Raw genomic sequence first — 20,513 nt, 5'->3', positions numbered from 1 at the left:
TTTACCCATTCTTCTTTACCCATTTTTATTCTGGCAGCCATCACTTTGTTCTCTGTATCATGGAAACATTTATTACAACAGAAAAAAATATCTTTAGTTCCCTTGGTAGACTCACCAATTAGTTGTCAGAATGTGCATGTTATTGGGGCAGGAGGAAAACAGGGCTGGGCATATCTAGTAGACTACAGTGTGACATTTCTAAAAGACATGAAATCCTTTTCACAAGCAGCTTTCAGAAGTGACATTCATTCTACATAAAAGAATCTGATGTTTGACCTAGAGTGATAAAAAGAAAACCCTGCAAGACTTGCAAACCTACTTTCCAAACCTTGAAAGAGAAAGTATGCTTGAGCTCTTCTGCTTAGAAAGTTAATGAGTGATTCATCCCAGTCAAGAACGAGTTAGAGTTTTGCAACCCACTCTCCATACCGCAGCGGGTGTGTTATATATAAATTAGAGGTGAGTAAAGCTTTATGTTAATACTAACATTTAGCCTCTTAACCTGAATTAAAATAAATAAATAATGGGTAATTATCGATCATAAGGTGAATCTGTGACCTATATATTTACCTAAAAGAATAAATACAGTCTTGATACATACAAGTTTTACTTCACAAAATTTATTTTCAGTTTTGCCTGTAGCGCCCTATAAAGAGACAACCTTTGCTTTTGTTGGGAAATCAAATAGCTCAGTGGTCTTGTACACATCCCTTTTTCATGTCTGCCTTTCTCTGGCCTGGGAGCCGTGGCACAACCCTTCTCTAACTCCCTTTTCTACTGTGGCAATGTTCTCATCCCCTGAACAATACAAAGTGGGGAAAAAGGAGGTCTCCAGTTGTTCATATGGAAAAATAATACATAATTAGTAAATAATAATACAAGAATAAATTGTGTTTCATGTACTCAAAACTGGAAACCGACTTCTGCCCCTCTCTGTATATTGCAGAGAAAATAATTATTAGGTATACAATAGAGGAAAGAAAATCTGTAGGAGTCAGACTTTGCCAGTTTCCTCTTTCAGACCAGTGGTTTTAAACCTGTTTTTAAAACATATATTCTACCACTAATTTCAAAACTCTGATATAAATTACCTAACAGCAAGAAAACCACCTCCCCCATTCCTGGGCTGTGAATTATTGAACTATCGTAGTGGTCTTCAGAGTTAATAGAGAAAAAACTATGAACTCCAAAGAACATGGAAAGACAAAATTAGACCTCTGTTGTATATTTATTATTTAGAACATTCTTCAATGATGTTTACCTTTTAAAATTTATACTGCATATATTATATTACATTTATCTATGTATTTCTTCAAAATTTGGGTCCTCATGTTAAAATAACTCCACTAATAATTCACATTAAAACTACTAGAAAACATAGGGGTATATTTGATGTATGATGCATTTGTGCAGGTAGATTTTCGTAAGTACTGTTAACTAAAATGTTCATGCATTACCTTTCAAAATTTCTCACAAGTGCTCTCCATCAAAGTCAAAGATGCATCATAAGAACTAGGTGTGAAAGTTATTCAAATTCAGGTATATTTTATTGCTTAAAGGCAATATACATCAATCTTGATAAGTAATTTGTAAAAATTAAGATATGTGTGAATTTAAATTTCACAGCTGGCTTGGAAATTATATATATATACATATAAATTTTAAATTAATTTACATATAGTTAATTGTATATATAAAGTAAGTATATATTTATATAAATTAAAATTATATCATTTATAATTATATTTTATATGTAATTAAAAATAATTTTTCTATAAAATTGTATAGGATTATGTGTGCTTATTATATATTATAGTATAATTATATTATATATTGCAATCTATTATATATAATATTGCATTATAATTATTATATATAATTATTATCATACTTAATTATATATATATATGCTGAAAACATTCATCTATGACCAAAAGCAATTATTATTGATACCTGAAGACCACATGGTCTATATAACTGGTATGACACCTATGGAGAAAAGTGAATTATATCAGATATATTAACATAAAAGGAACTGATATAAAAATACAAAGGGAAAGATATTGTAAATATATTTTAAACATTATCTTGATATTTTGTAATAGTCTGATATATTAGCCATTTAGTTTATTGTACAATTTAAATTATATCTTATTAATTAGAAATTTAATAATTTTCAGCCCTATGAAATTTAATTCATATACCTTTTCAATTTTAATATTAAAAAATTTAAACAAGAAAATTATAAAGATTAATGTTAATATTTTTTACTCAATTTTTGTCCTGCTTTAGTACATGTTTTATTATTAAAATGTAGGTTAACTCACATGACATGGCTTCATCAATACCCCAGAGATTTTAACATAAATTATTTCTAATATAATACTCCTAAGTATAAAAAATACTTATTTTGTTATATAAATATTGTCTATGATTTCATCTTTTTCTATCTCTTGAACTATCTTATCGTGTTAGTTTACTAAAATTTGCTTGCATGCTCCTCATTCAAGAAAAAATATCTGTCTTTCCCTCTGTCTCTCTTTTTCCACCTTCCTTTGCTATAAAAAAGAACAAAACAGAACTGTAGTCTCTTACTAACACATTGGAAACACAGTAGGCATGTGATGAATGTGCACCTTGCAATGATTTTAACAATATGAATTGCAATTAAGGGAGATACTACAGTGAGGCAAGTTCCTGTTATTCTTACAGGGTTCAACCTTATTTATATTAGTGTATGTTAAATATTTTTAAGTACACTTATTAATTTTTTAAATTTACCTTTCTTTGCTACATGTGACTAATTCACAGTCACATTGTAAGGTATATAAATATAGAATCACTATGTTGTACATCTGAAACTAACATAATATTGTATGCCAACTATACAGTAATAAAAAAATTAAGAATTTAAAAAAGAAAAAGAAAGGATTTGCATTCAGTTGTATTTCTACAAAGAGTAAGTTCTCTGAGTTTTTTGGTACACAATGGGCCAATTTTATTTAACAGAGTATTTGTTTACTTGAATAAATGAAGAGAAAGAAAAAGGTAATTTGGGGAAAATAACTTTGAATAAAAAAACTTCTCTTGCAAACTTTTATTATAAATAAAATATTCAGATTACTTAAGTAACTTCCTTTCTGTGTCTAAGTGCCCAGCTACAGAACTCTTACAAAGTACTCAAATTGTTAACTTTCAGATGGGCTAGTTATCTCCCTCTATGAAGCAATGTGATAGAAACAGCTAGAAATATTCTCTTGTAAACTATCACAGCACTTAATGTTTCTATGTGAGTGTCACCAACCTGGTTAACTGTAATGCAACTGTACAATTTCTTTTTTCTTTTTAAGAAGTATTATTTTTCAATTAAAAATCAATTTATCCTTAACTTCAAAATTCATTTCTTCTTTGGAGCATATATGATTCTAAATAGTTTCCAATGGAAGAATGGGCCATAAGGGCCTTTTTCATGCTTCAAATATGTTTAAAAGAAAAAGACAAATACTATATGATCTCACCTGTAAGTGGAACCTAATCAACAAAACAAATAAGCAAAATAGAAGGAGAGACAAGGAAATAAAGAACAAACTGACAGTGACCAGAGGCGAGGTGGGAGGGGAATAACAGGGGAAAGAAGGGGAAGGGGTAAGACAAGCAACATGAATAGAGGACTGATAGGCATGGACTATGGGGAGGGAGTTGACTGTGAGAGCTGAGGAGGATGAGATAAGGATGAGCAATCAGGAAAAAGGAGAGACAACTGTAACTGAACAACAATCAAAGAAAAAAAAGAAAGAGAAAGAGTGTTTACATATAATTTTCATGTCAATCTCTAATTGACTTAGCTTGTCACATATGAAATAATTTCAGTTGTGACAGTTTTCTAGAACTAGAATTTGCTTCAGATAGTTCATTAAGTGTGAGTGCTTATTTTTTTTTTACTGTAGATTCAACATCAGAATCTTGTAATGAAATGACAATTGCCAATATTTTGTACAACTTCATTTTTTCCTTCAGTATTGTTTAGTTTTCTAAATGTTTCTAGGGCTCATATACTTTAAATTTGAATTTGCATGGAGATAAACATATTAAGTCACTATAAATGCAAATCCCTTTACATACTAAATTGAATAAAATATAGGTGCTATTAACAGGGGTTTGAATTTGAGAATACAATTCTCAGTTGACATTATTTCTTTGTAAGTCCGAAAAAACAATTGAGAGAAAATGTTGCTCTGAGTAATTTTTGTTTTAGATTTGAAATCTCCAGCACAAAATTTTACAAACCATTTTTGACATGTTTCATCAGGCACAGCCCCTTCTCCATACACTGCACAAATGCTTTTCCTGTGTTTCAGTTGCATTTTTCCTTACTTAAAATAATACAGCATAATATGCCAAAGTGTTGCTTATTTTCTTCCATCTTCAATATTAAAATGCTAGACAAAAATTCACCAATTTTGATTGTATTAAGTGCACACTAATTTGACAGCTGTCACAATACAACCTACCAAAGTTGTTTCAAATGAAGTTAAAGACATCTAAGCACTACAAGAACCATGTTACCGAATAAACCAAATGAATGTATTGGCCCTCCCCATTTATTCTATTAAAACAACTTTTTTATGGGTAATGAGTTACCTGAGTAGCAATTTATTATTTTAGTAAATATTTATTAGTAAGATTTGAACCTATATGTTTCAACATTTCAATTTATTTGACTCAACAGCCATCCACATCTACTAAGAAATGGCATCAGTTCAGTGTCTTAGTGAGGTAAAATTTTGTAATATATTTTCTAATACTCTTCCTGTCTTCCCTTGGAGTCATATGCCTCTGGCATTAGGGAATTGTAGGCATTTTTCTTCTCATGGGTTGGAAAGAGAACTAAACAGAGTTTATTGGGAGGCTAACGAATGGCAGCAAGTCAACATTTCTTAAAGACAGCAAAACACATTAAGGCTTTGTAAAAAAAATACGGTGAAAGATAATATGTCTCCAATATTTTCTGAGCTTTGTTTCACATTTTAAGCACTAAGTACTGGTAGAAAAAAATGTTATGTTTTTTCACAACTATGTGAAGAGAATTTAAAATTCCCAGATAGTTTTTTAAGTCTTCTTCTATGTATTACTTAGTCAAAACAAAAGCTGTATATTTAGAGAAAGCCCTGTAGGCTTACGTGGTGAGGTCTCTTTTCCATTGAGATAAGTCAAAATACAGCTTGCCCAGAAAATGCTCTTTAGCCTTAGGGAGCCTAAATGACTTGAATTTATATTGCCAAACCCACTCAAGAATGTCAAGGTGGATAGCTCCTAGTGTCCCTGAGAAATGATACAAATTTCTGTCATCTCAACATTTCTAATATTGTGTTGTAATTTTGTCAAACTGTGGAGTTATAATAGCACCTCACTGTGCATTGCTTTATTAATGTTATGATTGTAAATATATATTTTATAGCTAATATAAACATGGAAATATATATAGTCTTAGAATGCTTGCAATCTGCCTATTTAATTTTCAGCAAATTCCATCACTCTCCTCAAAACCAGAATCTTAAAGTGCTATGAAATAGTTCATATTCAAAAACATAGATGTACAAAATTCAATTTTCATGAGTGATCACAAATGTAACATTTGGATATCAAATTTTAAAAAATAAATTTATATTTTGCAGCATCTAATCTATCTAGGTGAAGTTTAAATAAAAATAATTGTATCAATGTAATTTAATTATTCCAAATCTGTTCACCAAATACTTACAAAATACCTAGTGTATGCTAAAAACAGATATTTTAATGTTTTGTTTTAAGCACACAGTATATGAAGCACAATCTTAAGTATTTTTATTGAACAGAACAGTAAAACTTAATTTGGAATTTCCAGTCACTATGACATTTTAGAAGGATTGTTATCAAATTATTAGCTTTGAAAAATAACATATAAGCGCTTGTTTGAATATTATGCCCCTACTAATTTACTACAATGTCCAATGAAATACATGTTTACTATTAAAACAAATCTTTAGTTCACATTTCCTTCAAAAACATCCCTCAGATATAATTAGTTTAGACTATGGTGTAATTGAGTTAAAAATGAGTTATATTAAAGTATAAAATTGAATTTAGTGATATGCCAAATGAAGCTCATTTCACTTTCTAGCAGTGAAGCAGTATCTACTTATTTATGGTTTTCTCTCCCAAGTCTGTTGTATAAGATTAAATTATGAACAAATATAACATATACAATCTTCCAATGCTTAATGAATTCATGTTTTCTCCAATAAGTTTGTAATTTGGCTTGATCACAGTAAATGATCTATTATCTTTATTTAATCTTATACACACATATTGCCATTTAGAAAACTTTTACCTTCACTACATGAAGAATATTTAATTTAGCTTAATGAAATACAACTGAACATAATTCAAATGGGGAAATTTCTTATGTGTCATACAGTGAAATGGTAAAGAAGATTTTACTCTGAATCACTTTATTGATTTCCAAGAACTAATCACACCAAGAGTTAAAAACACTTCTCTGCTAGACATAGAAAAAAAGCTGTTCCTTGCAGTCTAATTTTATGTGGTTCACATGGCTATTACTACAGAAAGAGCTTACAACTTCACTGCTTAGGGTATTTCAGTATAGTGTTATATGTAAGTAAACATTATTGGAAACAGCATCTTATAGGGATGTATTCAAAAGCTTATTTTAGTGAGCTTTAGTTTAGTGTTTTATTATTTTTACTTGAAACATAAGCCAAATCTCTCTCAGAGGCCCCAATTAAAATAATTTAACATTTCCTGGCATAGTAAATACTTGGAGTCTTTTTGCTAGCTAACTCCCTGTTGTCAGCCACATTGATTTTCAATGTTTATTTTTACTTTAAGTATATATATTTTTTCTCTTTGTCTTTTCTTCTTTAATTGCTTCTGCTACTGGAGCCTTTGTATTTTTATCCAGCTTTAGAGCATGCAACAGTAGAGAAATGTTGGTATGAAACCAAAATAAGCATTTAAAATGAACTTTTTATTCAAATAAATTTGCTATCATGTAAATCACACTCCTTTGTGTAAATGGGACTTGCATAAATTTGTATAAATAGTACTGTTTCTTTAATGACCTGAGATTGCATAGGCTTGTGGTGGTATTATGTATGAAGCCTAAGCCCACGCATATGGCACATTGTAGCTTTCCCCCGGCTGAGAATCAGATCTCTGCAAATTACCTGGAAATGAATAGCAGCAACTCTATTGATGTATTAGAGATGAGCCAGTGCATCGGCAACAAAATGAGAAGGCTCAGTGGTTCACATAAAGATGGTGACAGACGCATTTGAGGGACATAGATTTATTAATGACAAAGGATATTTTAACTTCCCTAGATATTCCCAAAGCGGGAGAAGCCACAGCATAGGACTCTTGTGAGATGCCAGATTCTCAGAACTCCCCAGATCCTCACTGGTTTGCACATGAGCTGATGAAGTAGCACAAGTGGAATATAATCATGTCATGTACACACTCAAAATCTCGAGAATCATTTGCTGCGTTCTCTCGTTTATGCCCTCCAGACTCCTCTTGCCTTCTTTAATCAGGTCTGCTTTCCACATGTAATTCTGAATAGACAACGAGTGTTTAGTAAGAGGCAGAGAGAATTTTTTAATGATTTTCAAACTGTTCTTACATTTTTGCTCTTCTTTAGCAGAACTTAGCTTCAGTCAGTTTTAAAAACACTGACATGCTTAAATCTACTGAATATGATCTTTGATGTAGATGATATAAATTTTGTTTGGATGAAAATAATATTTTAAACTAAATTAGGGCAAATCAAAAATGGTATGGATATAATGTTAGTTGAAATTTAACACACATCAAAGCTTTCTCCTATACAATGTGTTCATGTGGTATGTTTTTCCTATACCACACAAGCTCTCAGCATTGTGCTTTTTTGTGCAAAACACTCTGAATCCTAAGAAAAAATTAAAAAGAAGTGCAATTACTAATGTGTCACTCTGTGCTATGTATGGAACTGTTACAGTATTTTCTCTTTGTTTCTAACTGAGATAATGAATGCAGCAAGCAGGAGTCTGCGTATTGAGGTGGGAGGAGGTGCCTATGTTTAAAGCCTTCTTGAACAAGTGACTAAGGAGCAACATTACAATGTCTCTTCAAAATCTGATCAGTACTTCTAGAACCTTAAGCTTTGTTTCTTTGCCTAACATTATGAAAATTAGCAGTAGGTGTTGTTGTGGTTTTCTCAAACAAGCATGAGAAATAAACAATGGTGAGTATGAATAAACACAGACTCTAAAAATTGTACTCAGGTAGCATTTGAAAGGAGGAAGGCAGGTGACATAGAATGTGAGAGCATATTAAAGCATGTGCATTGACATACAGTTATATCAGACACAGAAAAACCCATAAAACCCAGGTCCTTGGAGGTGAGCCAAAGCTTTTGTCTGTTGCAAATTTTTGCTCGTTTGTTTAGTTTTCTACATTCAGGCTAAATTGCAACAATAGAAACGGCAAAGTTAATAGGCAATATAAGTGAATAAAAACTTTTACTCCTAATATTATAATTCACTTGGATAGAGAACCAAGCACAAAAATATCAATTCTTACAGCAACACAAAATTTATCTCCATATATGTCTTAAAAATGTGATGGAAATAGAGGCTGACAATTTTCTACAGATTAAGGCAAGGTTCCCAGACACTATTATCTGTAGAGTAAGTATTATTATTTATCGCAAAATTCTACTAAATTTTGTGTGGCATTTTTGGTGTTACTCATTTCCTAAAACCTAAGATCTGTTATAGTTTCATTTCTACCTTGATTTTGCAAACTCGATGCTACATATGAGACCTCCAGTATGTCCATTCCAATTTCTCCTAACACATTTGGTACTCCTGGCCTTCAGACATAGCACTAAGAACACATCTCTCATAGTGAGAGGACTGGAGCTTGGATCATTGTAGATGACGAGGAGGGAGGTTGTCATGATTATTAGTTGGTTCTCTCTTAGTGGGAAGGAACTAGACAACTAGACTCAAAAGGAAGTACAGAGAGAGAAATAAAATCCATCTGAGGAAAGTGGACAAGGTATCAAGAAAAAGTAGATGTTAAGCCTGAGAGGATACAGCAAAAATAGCTGAACTATTATTTGTTTTCAAATTTGCTAGCCCAGCTCTGACCTTAGGGAGTGTTTAAAACTCACAAAAGAAGAAAATCTTTCCATTATTTCATTGTGATAAAAGTTCCACTTCCATACTTTCTTCTGGAATTATCTTTATGGAAAAGCCTATAGAAAATGCTATTAGTGCATAGGCAAGCCAATTTTTATTTAGTTTAGTGGTGCTTCTGCCACAGTGCCATTTCATGTCAGCAGAAATCCACGGCCTGAGCAAGGTTAGTTGTTAGAAACCTACTAATGCAGAAAGATGAGTAAAAGGAGATGGGCTGTGATGCAACTTCACTTCCCAATATGGACAAAGTCCTGGAATTGAGAACCATGAGCCTCTCTCAGCGAAATATGGCATATAAAATATAAAATAAATTAACAGAAAAAGGAAATAAAAGTAAAAAATAAACTCAGAATATATTTGGAACTGGTTTGCTTTCAAGTATGAGAGAAATTATATGAAAGTTGAATTTGACAAAGCATAAATAAGGCAATACCTGCTTTTCACATATATTCCTAAAAATAAAAAGCTCACAATTAAAAATGATTGTTACAATAGGCAAAAAACAGTTTGCTGGCTAGAAATATTTAGTCTAATAACACAATTATCTTCCTAAAAACATATTAAATGGTGAAGATTTTGCTGGCAACTTTTAACTATATATCTAAACTCTACTATAAAAATTTAAGTTCTATATACTTGCAATTTGGATGAGATATTCTTTTTTTGAAAATACATTTATTTATGCAATATTTCAAATATTGAAAGTTTAAAAAATAGTAAAATGAACATAAACTCACCATCTAGTTTCATCAGATGCTGACATTTTGATGGCATTATTTTTTATTATGTATTTTTATTATACATTTTCAAAATAGGGGATCCAGCGGAAGTAATGCCTGCTTGAGTGTGGTTTTATTATTTATTTGTTATTTATTTTTATCAAAAACAGCAATTGGAATATTTCACCTAAAATGTCACATGGTGTGCTTGAGTGCGACAACGAATGTAACATTGTCATGTTACAGTTACATGCTTATGACTTTATAATAAAAGGTTTTGTAACAAAAAGGGGGTGTTATTTGTGTCAGAGTCCTGCATATGGCTTAAAAAGTATCTTAGTTGAAGAATGATTAAATAGATCAAAACATATGCATATATTGGGAAATTATACAGTTATTTAAAAATCATGCATTAAGAGACTTTTTGTTGTTGTTGTTCAAGTACAGTTGTCTGCATTTCCCCCCCACCCCAGCCACCCCCACCTCCCTCCCCTGATCCCACAACCCCTTGGTTTTGTCTATTTGTCCTTTATGTCTTTTTTATTTTTTAAAAAAGATTTTAGCCCTGGATGGTGTAGCTCAGTGAATAGAGTGCAGGCCTGTGAACCAAACAACAGTGGTTCAATTTCCAGTCAGGGCACATGCCTGGGTTGCAGGCCAGTTCCCAGCAGGGAACTCACGAGAGGCAGACATACATTGATATTTCTCTCTCTCTCTCCTTCCTTTCCCCTCTAAAGATAAATAAATAAAATCTTTTAAAAATGATTTATTAGTATATTTTTATTAAAAGGGAAAGGGAGGGAGAAAGAGAGAGAAATATCAATGTGTGGTTGCTTCTCATGTGTCCCTGCTGGAGACCTGGCCCACAACCCACGCATGTGCTCTGACTGGGAATCAAATCAGACACCTTTCAGTTCACAGTGCAGCACTCAATCCATTGAGCCACACCAGCCAGGTCATATTTTCTTATCATTATTCTTAGAGTTAGCCCAACAGTTCCTAAAAAAATCACACTCATTTCATAGGATAATCAGTACTACTTTATGAAATATAATTCTGCAATTAATGTATTGGCTCCATTATATCCATTTTCATATTAAAAGTATGTACTTTTCATACATAGAAATGATATGAAACAACTCTCCTGATATCTTCCACAGGAACTACCATAGTCCAAGCTTCTAAATTCCTTTGACTTTCTCTGACCATTTTGTGATGAGAAAAAATGAATGCAAGGGGCTACACCACTAGATGGTCAGAGTAGAGATCATGTTACGAGGAGCCAGGAATAATCATTACAATTCACATAGAGGCAGAAAAGCAGACCTATGGAAGGAACAACTAAAGCAGTAGGAAGCAAAAGAGGAGAAAGCAGGGAGGAGAAAAAGAAGGAAGGAGAAAAGGAAGGAAGGAAATAGAAGGAGAATGTAAGCACAAAATTAACTCAGGGTAGGGAAGTTGCCAAAGAATGCTACAGTATTCTCTTCACTTTTCACTTTCCAAAGCCCAATGTATCTGTAACATGAAAATGTATTCAGTCCAATTACAGGAAGTAGTCTGACCCAGAATATAAACAAGGAAAAGTGACCACTGAGTTGCACTTAAAATTGAAATATAAATGATGTATCTTTTAAAACAATAACATAATTTCATTGATTTTTTAGAAGAAACAGGAAGCAGATGATATATTCCCAAAATACTAATTCTTTGTGAAGAAGAATTTAACATACCAAAAATTATTACATCATTTAAACAACTACAGGTAAAATTTGCAGTTGAACAAAGAAGTAATCAAAAACTTTTCTCTAGATAAACAGTGACATCTCCTAAGCACTTATAATTCTCAATTGTTTGCATCCAGGTAAGATGTTTTGAGTTCTAGATTGATTTATTCTGCATTCAAATACATATCTCCAAAGGAATGGTTCCTCTATAGCAAAACTTAAAAAAAACAAATCTAATTTTCCCACCTAGCCAAACTTAGTTTCACCTCTTTATTGTATGCTTCTGAAAACCAACCACTTCACCAAACATGGAAGACAAAAGTGATCCAAAATTCCATCTTCTCTTTTTTATATTGCGCAGCCAGACAGGTATGTGGCACAATTATTCAACCTTTTAGCCATTTCTAGACCAACTTTCTCCTCTATTTTAGCATTGAGATGGTCTTGGGTTCATGTTTAATGTCATCCATTGAAATGCTGTGCCTTTTTATCAATATCATACCTCTGATTTTTAACCTTATATTATTTCGTCACACTGCTTTCAGTGTAATCTTTTCAAATAAAAATATAATCATAGTATGACCAATTTATATACATATTTAAATTATATTATTATTGTTCAATTATAGTTGTCTTCATTTACACCCCACCACTCCCCCTCAACCCCAGCCATCCCCAGCTCCTTCCCTTGCTTCCACTCTGACCTTGGTTTTTTCCATGTGTCCTTTGTATAAGTTTCTGAAAACCTTTCCCCCTTTTCCACCTTTATCCCCTCCAACACCTCCTCTGGTTACTGTCAGATTGTTCTTAATTTCAATGTCTCTGGTTCTATTTTGCTTGCTTTTTTTTGTTGATTAGGTTTCAGTTAAAGGTGAGATCATGTGATATTTGCCCCTCACTGTAAAGTGTATATGAAATGTGCTAGATTAGTTAATATGGATTTCTCTTATGACTGAATTCATTTTTAAGTTCACAACATATTAGCTATGAACCAAAGAAACACAATTTGTATCTGCATTTGTTCTCACTTGAATATGAATTATATAAGATGTTACACTTATTTGATGCAGTATTTGTGGATGATGTTTCATTAGTAAAGTGTATTCAAAGTAACACAATAAATTGATAGTGCAATTTTTATATTTCTACATAGTTTGCTGTTTCCAAATCACACTCGTTTTGTAGAATAATCACTACCACACTATGAACTATAGGTTGCTTCCAGCACTTGGCTATTGTAAATTGTGCTGCTATGAACATTGGGGTGCATAGGTTCTTTTGGATTGGTGTTTCCAGGTTCTTAGGATATAACCCTAGCAGTGGAATTGCTGATTCAAAAGACAGTCCCATTTTTTGTTTTCAGAGGAAATTCCATACTGTTTTTCATAGTAGCTGCACCAGTCTGCAATCCCACCAATAGTGCACTAGAATTCCCTTTTCTTCACAATCTCTCTGACACTTGTTGTTTGTTGCTTTGTTTATGATGGCCATTCTCAATGGTGTGAAGTGGTATTTCATAATGGTTTTAATTTGCATCTCTTTAATGGCTAGTGATGCTGAGTATCATTTCCCATGTTTCTGGGACCTCTGTATGTCTTCCTTGGAGAAATTCTATTCAAGTTATTTGGTCATTTTTTAATTGGGTTGTTTGTCTTCCTGGAGTGGAGTCATGTGAGTTCTTTATATATTTTGGAGATCAAGCCCTTGTATCATTGGCAAATACATTTTCCCATATAGTTGGTTCTCATTTCATTTTAATGCTGCTTTCTTTAGCCATGCAGAAGCTTCTTAATTTGATGAGATCCCATTTGTTTATTCTTTCCTTTATGTCCCTTGCTCTAGGGGACATATCAGTGAAGATGTTGCTGGATGGAATGTCTGATATTTTCCTGCCTATATTTTCCTGCCTATGAAAGTCCTCTAGGACTTTCATGACCAATTTATATTATTTCCCCTTGATAAAATTATTTGCTAACTACACATGACTTTTAAGAATACTGTTTCCATTTACCTATTTAGACACATTTACTCTTATAGATCTTCACTTTTTTTACTGTATCAATATTGAAATACCTGTGATTTCCTGAATATTATCTTTTCTTGCAGCAGCTATTTCTGAGTAACCTTTTAATGATCTTGTTCAAATATGTTCTTTACTTTCTCCTAAATAGTTAATGGCTTATTCTTTTCTCCAGTATGTATTATGCACATATTTTCATTATAAGAATTGTCTTTAAAATTATATATATGTATATATACAAATTCATACAGTTATATACATATATATATAAACCTATTTGAATATACAATAAGTTCCTAAAGATATTATTGAACTTTGAGCAGTGCCTAGCATATTAGAGTCATTCAGAAAATTGCATAAATGAATATAACACATGGAGTGTTCTCCATGTCTTGATAAATACTCAAACTATCACAAGATGCTATATAATATGACAAAGATATATAAACAGCATGCACAAACCAACAATTCTAATATTAACCTAATAATATCAGTAAAATATGAATGTTATTTAAAAACAAATTATAATATGAAAAAAAGCTGAATTTTTTAGGCAGCATTAGGAGCATGAATACCAATAATGTTTACAAGAAAGGACAGGTAGTGTTAACTACCAGGTGTTAGAAGTGATTTACATAGATTCATATAAATACAATCAACTGATTTTTGACACAGGAGCTAATCACAATGTCTTTTCAACAAATCTGACTGAGAAAACTGGGTGCAAATAGTGAATCTAGATACAGTCCTTGCACCCTTCACAAATATAACTCAAAATGGATCAAATATAAATGTAAAATGCAGCACTACAAAACTCCTAGAAAATAATATTGGAAACATTTTGATGATCTTGGATATAGCAATAACTTTTTAGATAAAATGCCAAAGGCACAATCTATGAAAAAATTAGTTGATAAGCTGGGCTTCCTAAAGTCAAAAATTTCTGTTTGCCAAAGATGTTGGCTAGAGAAAATATTTGCAAAGAACATATGCAATAAAGGACTGTTACCCAAAATCTACAAAAAACTTTTAAAATTAAAAAATAAGAAAATGAACTACTTGATTATACCCCAATCAAAACTGAGTAAAAGACTTGAATGAACACTTCACCAAAGGTGTACAGATGGTAAATAGGCTTATGAAAGAATACTCCACATCATACGTCATTAGGAAAACACAACTTAAAACAAAAATGAAATACCACTACATGCTATTAGAATGACCATAATTCAAAATACAGATGCCACCAGATGTTGGTGAGGATATGGAATGATGAGGGAAAAATTAGGAAAAATGGCGAAAGAATCTGAAGTGCATAGTATTAAGTAAAAGTGGGCAATCTGAGAAGTCTATACATTGCATGACTACAGTATATGACATCCTGAAAAAGACAGAACTATGGAAATAGTAAAAATATTACAGGTTGTCAAGGGAAGAAGAGATGAATAGGAAAACATAAGAATTTATACAGCAATGAAAATATTCTGTGCTATACTCTAATGGTGGATACACATCATTGTACAGTTTTGCAGATAGATAAGATGTATAGCACCAAGAGTAACTCCTAATGTAAAGTATGGATTTGGGGTGAGGATGTGTCAATGTATGTTCCTCAGTTGTACCACATGTACCACCAGGTACAGACATTGACAGTGCACGTGTGGGGGAAAGGGCAACATGGCACTCACTGCTCAGTTCAGGAGGGAGCCTAGATTTTCTCTAAAAATGTAAATTTAGTTTAAAGGAAAAAAGTTATTTACTATATCCATCTAAGTCAAAGACTAAATGTTGTTTATCAGATTTAAAACAAGAGCCTCTGTCAGCACATAATTACCATATAAAACTTTTTCAGTGAACACTTTCCCGTATTCATAAGGCATTCAGGCATATGAAATATGCTAGATTAATTAATATGGATTTCTCTTATGACTGAATTCATTTTTAAATTCACAACATATTAGCTATGAACCAAAGAAACACAATTTGTATCTGCATTTGTTCTTACTTGAATATGAATTATATAAGATGTTACACTTATTAGATGCAGTATGTGTGGATGATGTTTCATAAGAATGCAGTTACTAAAATCAAATTTCAAAAAATACTCCAATTTCATTATATGAATTAATTTTAAAATAAAGTTTTCCTATTTTAAAGCTCAAGTAGGTATATTTTAAAATTGTAGTAAATGCCCTGGGCTAAAGTGATGTTCAGATAATGTCAACATCTGACCAAACGATTATGCCAATATTGAAAATTATATACTTCTAATTGTCAAAATAGAGGTATCTACATGTACTATTTCCATGTTTTATTAAGCAGATGTTTACAAGATTTTATTTATTAATTTTTAGAGAGAGAGGTAGGGAAGGAGAAAGAGAGGGAGAAAAACATCAATGTGTGGTTGTTTCTCACACATCTCCTACTGCAGACCTGGCCTGCAACCCAGGCATGTGCAACCCAGGAATTGAACCCACAACTCTGGTTCTCAGGCCAGCACTCAATCTACTGAACCACACCAGTTAGGATGTAAATTTATTTACGAGACATATTTATTTAATATTGATTTTCATATTTAAATAATTATATGTGTGGAAATATCTTTAAATAAATTGTTAATATAATAACCTAGCATGAACCAGAAATAAGCCCATGAGAAAATATAAATCATTTTAGTACGTTTCTATTAAAATAATTTTTCTGCATGTTTTATAGGTTAAATCTTAAAATGTTCAATTTTTTAGTTATAAACATGAGATTTTAAACACCAGACAGTAAGACATGCAGATGATATCATAACACCTCAGCTAAATAAGATATTCTTGTCTTTGTTTTTCATCTATTTGGTACATAATTGCATATCCAACAGCTAGAATTTGGCTTGGTATATGGTATACATCTGATATATATTTTCTAAATTAATGCATAAATCATGTTTGAATACATTAATTAATGTTTATATTTATTGTCAAAATAATTAACTTTAATGTCTAGTCCAACGTGTACAATAGACACTCCAAAGAAATTACAATCACATTTAAACTTGAAATTTCTAGAAAGACAATTGAATTAAAATGTTAGCAATATGGTATAGTGTACATTGAGGAAGAACTCTTTTGTTAACAAACACCTAGAAATGTTGGATGTAATAAAATAAACTTATTTCAGGGGCCGGGATATAAAGTAGCAAAAAGAGAGCTGAAGAAGAGCTGTTCTCAGGGCGTTGTCTCACCCCACAGCACACTGTGTAAAGCCAACTGGTGCTTTTGATTACGTGCATGTGTATCTATGATAAAGTAAATGAAATTCAATGTATTCTGAGTTAAGAATTATTATAAAGATGACAAAAAACAGAAAAGGAAGGAAGAACGGAAGGCAGGAAGGCAGGCAGGCAGGCAGGCAGGAAGGAAGGAAGGAAGGAAGAAAGGAAGGAAGGAAGGGGAATCCTATGGAGATGAAGCCAAGTAAAGTCTGAGGAGAACCACAGTGAGACTGAGGACTATTAGCTTCTGTAACAGGCAAGCTAATAAGATTCTCCATGAGTAAAATTAACAAGAATGACAGTGGTGGAAAGACATGTGTATGTGGTGAGAAAAATAATTCCAGAATTAAAACACAAGAAATAAGACATTTCTGATAAAGACATTTTAACATTAGTTATTTGTTAGTTGACTGAAGAACAGTGAAATTATTGCAATTTAAAACTTTAATGAACAATGAGAATAGAATTTTAGAGGGGGCTTTACTGTTCATTTTTAATATTTCAAAAATGATGGTAGAGGATGAGTTGACTATTAAAATTCTGATCCATGAGCCGAAATCATTAAAAAAATTGGATGAGTATCCTGTACCTTCTCAGATGGCCTCAATGAGAAAGGCAATAAAAGTGCTATCAGGTTGCGAATCCCATTGGTAATGCGTTATTCTGAGACCAAAGTTCTGGTGGAAGAGAGAGTTGTTAGTATTAAAAAGAAGATCGAAAGGAAGGACATACTTTGGAGAGCATCTTAAATGATATAATAAAACTAGCATAATTACACTCAGTGAAAGATTATATATGAGTAGAAAAGTCAAAATCATAAAGGAATTTGTTCATGATAATGAATTTGTTCAGTAAAAATCATAAAGGAATCTGTTCATGGTTTGTTCATGTTATCAGAGAGCAAATCTGAAACTTAAGTGTGAGAGAGGAACATCCCAATGCCTTTATATTTATACTTGAATTTAGTACAACAAAATGGAGGAAGAGCCTTTGAAATCTAGTAACTTTCTGTGCAACACAACATGTGTTTATTTTTTTATTCAGAAATAGTAAGGACATAGTATTTTACCAGGCTTTTAATAATGTCTATCAATTATTTGAACTTTACCACTGGTATAATAAAAATTCAAATACACTCAAATAAATTTGAGGGTCCACAAAATCTAATATACAACTGTTAGTGAATTTTGTGATTTAAAACTGCCTTGAATCATAATGATCTAAATTTTGCTGTTATGTTTACATTCACTTCCATGACAGCCATTAACAAAAGTAATCAAACTCAGTATATTGTTACATAAACTTCAAAAACATTCACCTGGAGCTTCCTGCTCACTGACTGTTAAAATGGCAAAAATAAAATACTACCATGACTGTTAATGAATGAATCTTAATAAAACACTTAACACTAAAAAATAAGTTTAATTATAAATAGCAATTATTTACCTTGTACTTGAAGTAGTAGGTTATATATTTAAAAGTTAATAAGTAAAAATGGTAAAAATATTAGAATGGCATTCTTACTACATATTGACTTACGAGAACCAAAATGAATAATTATAAATGGTGTAAACTTACATTTTATTGAAAACAGTATCTTTCAGTAATAGAATATTAAATGGTTATAGAAATTAAGGGTACATTCATTCATTCAAGTCAGTTACTTTGTATTCCACATAATAGTTTTATGCATATTTAAGTGCTAAACCTGTCCCGATCGTATTCTAGTCTCCAGAGATACAGGATAAATAAGAAATAGTAAAGATGGCTTATTAGAAATAATTACAATCTCTAATGCTTTTTGAAAAATATTTTATTTATTTATTTTTAGAGAAAGGGGAAGGGGAGGAGAAAAAGTGGGAGAGAAACATCAATGTGTGGTTGCCTTTCATGTGCCCTCTACTGGGGACCTGACCTGCAACCCAGGCATGTGCCCTGCCTGGGAATCAAACCCACCACCCTTTGCTTCACAGGCCCATGCTCGATGCACTGAGCTACACCAGCCAAGACAATCTCTAATGCTTTTTATATGAATACATTTGACAATATCAATGCATTTATGAAAGTTTAAATACACGACTATTATGCTGTCTTAATGGGGTTCTTTGATTCTTGTTTAAAGTAGTGACTCAGCCACCAAGTATGCTATCCCAGGTTGCTTATGCAGCAATATGTTGCTTATTCCTGGGCATTATGCTGGTACATAACGAACAATCACAAAATCTTAGCTGGTGTGTAACAGTAAGTTCTTATGTACACTCACGGCTCTGCCTTAACTAGAGAGGTTTTGCTTCACATTCGTTGTTTTAGGGACTGAACTGAAGGGGCAGAAACGACTATGGTTGTATCTTCTCATGGAAGAGGCAGAAGGGCACCTTGTGACAAGTAGAACATGCAATGTCTTTAAAAACCGTAGCCAAGGATTGGCCTGTCATCCCTTTTGGGTCACATTCCATCTGCCCAAATAAACCACCCGGCCAAGCCCAACATCCATGGGGCAGGGACATATCTGCGATGCTTTCTGAAAGGAACCACATGTCACAGGGCAAAAGTGCAAATGCAAGAAGAAACAAAGAAATGGGGATGAAAACGCTATTTACCATCCTCTTCTAAAATAAATACAAGAAAAAGTAGAATTCATTGTTACTACCGACGTGCATTTTCTGAAACAGCTCAGTGTAAAGAGAGAGGAAAAAGTATAAAACTTAAGACTAGTCATGAAAAAAAGTTACATTACAAACATTTTAGATATTTGTAAACTATTAGTGAAAAGCTAATGGAAGTTTCAGAATCGTTCTAAATTCCCTACAGGATAAATACATTTTCTACAGTAGTAATTTCCAAATTAGGCTGGATGTCAGAATCACATGGAATCTATGTTACATAAAATATCAATTTGTAGGTCTTTCCCTTGGAGATTTTTATTTTAACTGCTGTTAGAGGACTCGGATACGTCCATGTTAAATGGAGTCCTCAGTTGATTATGATGCTTAACAATATTTCAAAACCACCGGTTTATTGGCATACTTCACTGATGTTTTCATAAAATTTTATTAAATTCAACTATTTTTCAAACATTTGTGAGGAGGGTTTCCATGAAATCTCTTTTAAATGATAAATGATAACTTGATAATGATTTTATATAATAATTTTTCACAGGATAGAACTTTCGAATTTACCTGAGGAATAAAAAAACTTTTTATGCCAAATCCAGATGGTGTCAATCTAGAACCTTCAATGTGAGCAAAATCTGTTAAAACAATACAATTTTTGTTTTAAGTAATTATATACTGTATATTGTTATTTTAATAAACATGATTAGGAAAACATTAAGCATATCTATAGTTCCTATAAAAAGGAGGTTTAGGCTATGCAAATACTTCATAAGCATCAGTGTACATTTTTAATAATCTGAAAGTAATTTCTATACTTCAGATAAGAAAGCAGTCTGAGTAAATTACACAAATTAAATCAAGATAAATGATATCAACATAATTACTGAAGTTTTGATTAGTTTTATAAGTCAAGATAATTTTTTCACAT

Source organism: Sturnira hondurensis, unplaced genomic scaffold, assembly GCF_014824575.4.
Source record: "Sturnira hondurensis isolate 20B ecotype Veracruz unplaced genomic scaffold, ASM1482457v3 Scaffold0005329, whole genome shotgun sequence".
Lineage (NCBI taxonomy): Eukaryota > Metazoa > Chordata > Mammalia > Chiroptera > Phyllostomidae > Sturnira > Sturnira hondurensis.
Note: the sequence above shows the minus strand (reverse complement) of the source record.